The sequence below is a fragment of the Amphiprion ocellaris genome, unplaced genomic scaffold (genome assembly GCF_022539595.1).
Source record: "Amphiprion ocellaris isolate individual 3 ecotype Okinawa unplaced genomic scaffold, ASM2253959v1 Aocel_unscaffolded25, whole genome shotgun sequence".
In the NCBI taxonomy this organism is placed as follows: Eukaryota; Metazoa; Chordata; class Actinopteri; family Pomacentridae; genus Amphiprion; species Amphiprion ocellaris.
This window is the reverse complement of record NW_026559422.1, coordinates 1-5001: the sequence shown is the minus strand read 5'-3', so window position 1 is coordinate 5001 and position 5001 is coordinate 1. Positions and strand designations below refer to the sequence as shown.

The window sequence follows — 5001 nt, the reverse complement described above, 5'->3', positions numbered from 1 at the left end:
CAAAGTCTCTTCTGCTGCAGGTTGCTTTGTAGAACTGTTCCAGAAAACCTCACTAAACCACATGGAGGGGCCTCAAGATAGTCATCCAAATGAAACCGTACAAAAAGCAAACTAGCACAACCCAAACACTAAAGTCTCCTGCAGCCTACCAGAGAACCTCTGAGAACAGAGAATCAGGACAGGAACTCTTACCTTCTGGACAACCAACGCTGGTTCACAAACAAGAATACAGAATGTGTCTGACCAAAAACCTCTAAAGACTCACTACAGCCAAGATAAAGACACAACTCAGCTGCACCAAATCCACTAATCACTGCACACATTAGTACCATGTGCTAACTGTGTCTAAAGAACCACATTTACCAAGACAACTATCCAGTACAAAGCCCTAAAACACACCAAGAGACACATTAAAGACGATTTTACTGCTGGAAGCTGCAAGCCAACACCTAAAGAACAAACTAAAGCAATGGAGCCAAACCCAGTTCAGTGGTGAGAGAAAGCAGAGGAAATGTTTGACTGTTGCCAAATAAAGCAGGAAGACACTGAGCTGCTCAGGTGTTCCTGATAACACCAAGCAGCCACCTGGACAGCCAATAGGAACACAGCTTACTGGAAGTCCAGAGGGCTGGGTTAGTGAAGGAAATTTAGTTTAAAGTTGAAGCAGAAAGTTAACAAAGAAAGTTGAAAACCACCTTCTGATACCTGAAATCTCTGAGTTTTCACACAAAGAACGCCTGAACATGTCAAACTGGTTCCATAGTAGAACCATCATTGTAAAAACGTCATAGTATGGTGTGTTGCTCAAAAAACATTACGACCCGGCTGTCTAGGGTCGCTGAGGAAGCAACACAAAAACAGGACAAACGCTGGTTTCCAGGGGGTTAGGCGGCTATTTATTTGAAAGAGTAAGTTTACAACAACACAACATGTGAGCAGAAAAATCACAAAGTCTGTCTTTAGTTCAGCTGAAAATACTAGTTTTTGTCTTTTATTGACCAAACTTTTCAGGAAGTAGATGAAGAATAATTAAAGCTCTCATGTAGAAGTCCAACTTATTTTGGATCCTTGTGGAGAGTTTAATCTTAGAGTTTGTACAGCTGTTGAGTTTTTAGAGTCACATGGATTGTTTTGGCATTTAATAACCGAGTCCTGAAATAAAATTACAGTTGTGGATTTCTGTCATTTAGTCTGGACTAAACAAATAACAGCAGCATAAATCTCAAACGTCATTATGAGGAGTCTGGATTGAGGTTTCTCACTTGATAAAACACTTAATCAAAACATGAAATTTAGGTTGGTTTAAAGGAATATTCCACCTTAAATCTTTGAATGTTGACCTAAAAGGTTGGTTTCAGGAAGTATTCCACCTACAAGGTCCTCACACATCGACCTTAAAGGAACATTCCACCAAAAATCCTTGGACATGCACCTAAAATGTTGGTTTAACTGAGTATTCCATCCAAAATCCTAGACCAAAAAATCTTGGTGTAAAGGAGTATTCCACCTTAAATGTAGACCTAAAGGATGGTTTGGAGTAATATTCTACTCTAAAATCTTCTAATTTAGACCTAAAAGGTTTATCTGATGGTATATTCTACCCAACATCCTGGAACATTTACCTAAAAGGTTGGTTTAATGGTATATTCCCAGAAAAATCCTTGAACATTAGGCTTAATGGTATATTCCACCCAAAATACTTGTACATATACCAAGAAGTCAGTGTAAAGGAAATGTAGACCTAAAAGGATTGTTTAAAGGAATATTTAAATGATTATTTTCATTATTTAATAATCTGTCATCAGTCAGAACCCTGGCAAACTTATTTTCATCAGTTTTTTTAGTGGAAGTCACAAATAAAGGAGCTCTTGGTTTTTCCTGGCGTTAGTGAGTCAAAAGCTGCTGTTTCAACACAGACACGTTCACATACATCCACAAACCTCTCAGCACTCAAACACCCACAGACAGGAGGCCGGCTGGACCGAGGCTCGGTGGCGTCCTCAGACCCACGAGTCGGGGAGTCGCTGAACTTGTTGGTCTGGTTTGAAGGCCTCCGTGTGGTCCAGTAGAAGTCCACGTAGTCGGTGTTGGCTTTGAACCTGCAGCGACTGGCCTCCATCAGGTGGACCGGCTCGTCCTCGTAGGACTCCTCCTGTAGCCTTGAGGGGACCACAGGAACATTCAGTAGCTGTTGGAGTTCTTCCTGTCAGGCTCGTGGTAGAACGGCTCTGAAGAATCTTGTACTTGTCTTATCTGGAACAATCTAACAGCCTAAACTGTTAACAGCGGTGTAAAGAAGCAAACACACAGGCATAGATTAGGACTCAAACTAGATTTATTTTAGAAAACAAATCAACTTAGAGGCATTTGTTCACACATGTGGCTGAATAGGAGGCCGTCCAATCAGATTTGAGGTCTTCACTCTGTAGGTTGGTTGTTGGGTGAGACTCTTGGACCTCCATCAGCTGACGTGGATGTTTGATGGTCTTCCTCTCTAGTGCCAGATGATTCATCCATGAATTCAGCAGCTACAGACTGAAATGAAGCTCATGCTGCCGTTATTGAATTCCTGTTCCAGATCAAATGTTCAGAGCTCACCTTGAATGCAGCCGTCTGCTGTCTGATAGTTTTTCTCATTGTAGTCTTCAATAAAGTCTTTTTCCTCATGTCAGGATGTGGTGAGACTCTTTCTCAGTCTCTGCAGACGTCCCTCATTGTGCATCTCCAGAGAAGAAACAGAAAAACTGGTCACTGCTTCAGCATCACAAACGCTCTCCAGCATTGAGAGTGTTTTAGGAATTCATTCATTGTGTTGTGAACTTTGAAGGAGCAGAAACTTTACAGCTGCCAAAGATATGAGCTCCAATTCTGGATGTTTTAGGAAATGAAGTTCATCAAATGAACACTTGATTTTTGCTGATAACGCTCATTAAATTACTGAAGAAATCTAACATAAAAACCTGTAAACTCTCAGGCAGCTTTTGTTAAAGTTTGTCTATAATTCTATCATCATGTTCTGGAACCAGGACTCTGCAGAAGTTCCTTCAATCAGATACTTGTGTGTTTCTATTTAAGGCCTCAGGTTTGAACGTACAGCAGAGGATTAGAAAGGAGTGATTTTAATGTTTAAATCAGTCCAGTAAATGTTTGGCGTGAAAATTATTAAAATTTTGATTTAGATAGATTTGTGTCAAATAATATTGTAGAGTCTCACTTAAATATATCCAAATGAGTTCAGTGTATTTACATTTTATAGAATATTTGATTTCTTAATCTCAATACTGTAGGGTCTGACCCTAAATATTATAATAATGATGTCAATTTAAATAATATTTTAGTGCAGAGTCATAAACTTTAATCAGCTAAACTTACATAATAAATATCACTGTACAATCTTAACCTGAACATTCATATTATTGAGGTAAATTTACATAAATCATGATATTCTAGAGTCTTAACTGGAATATTTCTAACATTAATCTTTTTGTATTGTGCTGATAAACAACAATAACCCGACTTTCAGATAATATTTGTTGTCTGTGATTGAGACTAAATTCCTCCACATTCTGGAACTGGACTGAATTTCCCAAAATGGAAACATGGACAGAATTTAACACTCATGTATCCATGGCAACGCTAACGTTTCTGCTTCTTACCAAAGTTCACAACACAAGTAAAGATTTTAATGTAAAACTTCAGGGATGACTGCTGACCATAAGTATTCTGATCAATACTTCATGATCAATATCAGGACAGATGTTACAACTCCAGCTGTTGCATTAGACTGCAGTTATTCACAGAGAAATTAAAACATCACATTCCTCATAAAAACTAGATGGGACTTTTATTAAATAAAGTGTTGGTGAATAAACAGTGTAAAAAGTGCAAAGCAGCTCCATTAAATCAGGAGATGTGAGACTTCCACAGCATGGATCACCATCTGCTGTGTTGATTCATAGCTGAATGTCAGAATGAACTGAGATAGAAAAGCTGCTTTGAGCTGCAACATTACGGTCTGACAATCCAACACCATCACAGTTTTCATCTGGTTGTTTTGCTTCAACATGCTGTGAAGTTCAGTTTTTACCTGAATCAATACAGAGATTCTATTTTCAACCAAGACGGGAATAAAAATTAGAATGTTATGAGGTTATTAATGCAACTAAATCCTTTCAGATGGAAGGATTTACTTCTAAGTTCTAATTCAAGTTTCAGTTGGAGCACATTGCATTCACAAAGAAAAACAGCGATACCTTCATAGCAACATTTAATAAACCTAAAGCTTCCCTGTTGGCTCATTGGTGGAGTTTGTTACTGAGCATCTGAACCTTAAATCCAGTGAGACGACCATCTTCAGTCGAGGCCAGTCAGAGAACTTCAAGACCTTCCATCGGCTGGACCAGATGTGGCATCATCTCCCTCTGAACATCTGGATGACAGGAGAAAAGACAGAAATCAAACACAGATCACAGAAATACAATTTATTCACTTTCATCATTTTATAAAAGTAGCATGAACTTTATTAAAACTTGACATCAGTAATGAAAGTAAATGTTTTTATCTCATGTTGAAGCTAAATTTAAAGTCAATTTTAATGACAGTTTATCCTGAGAGGAGTGAGAATGGAGCTTTTCTTTCCTTTTTAGAATATTCCCTCAAAATATTCTGTTTATTATTGGCTTTAGAAGCATTTTTCTTTACTTATTTATTTTTAGATACCTCAGACTGATGCACTTTGCTGGTTTGCAGATAATTTCATGTACAATGACAATAAGATCTTCTATTATAAGATATTTTGCTAAAACAAGAACTGCAAACCTTCTCAACCATCTCTCAGTCTGCAAAATTCCAACTGCGACCAAGAATTATCTGATGTAGTTATTATTATAATCTTTACTGAACCAGCCCTGGAATTAATAAAAATCTGTATATGGATATGATTTTCTCTGATGGGACCACTATGGAAGCTGTAGCAATTATTAACTATCCTTTGAAGGGAAA

The 5001-nt window shown here is 38.0% G+C and overlaps 1 long non-coding RNA gene across 2 annotated transcripts; it reads right to left on the bottom strand.

Moving 5' to 3' along the window:
- Positions 1 to 520: 520 nt before the first annotated feature.
- Positions 521 to 4963, bottom strand: LOC129348468 (uncharacterized). 2 transcript variants are annotated; one of them, XR_008601000.1, is made up of 3 exons: positions 2599 to 4779; positions 2378 to 2535; positions 521 to 2276 (listed from the first exon to the last, which is right to left on the bottom strand). It is a non-coding gene; the product is annotated as an uncharacterized LOC129348468 (long non-coding RNA). The 2 variants fall into 2 exon arrangements; XR_008600999.1 differs by lacking the exon at positions 521 to 2276 and having other exon boundaries at positions 2318 to 2535; positions 2599 to 4963.
- Between the last annotated feature and the right edge of the window lie 38 nt (positions 4964 to 5001).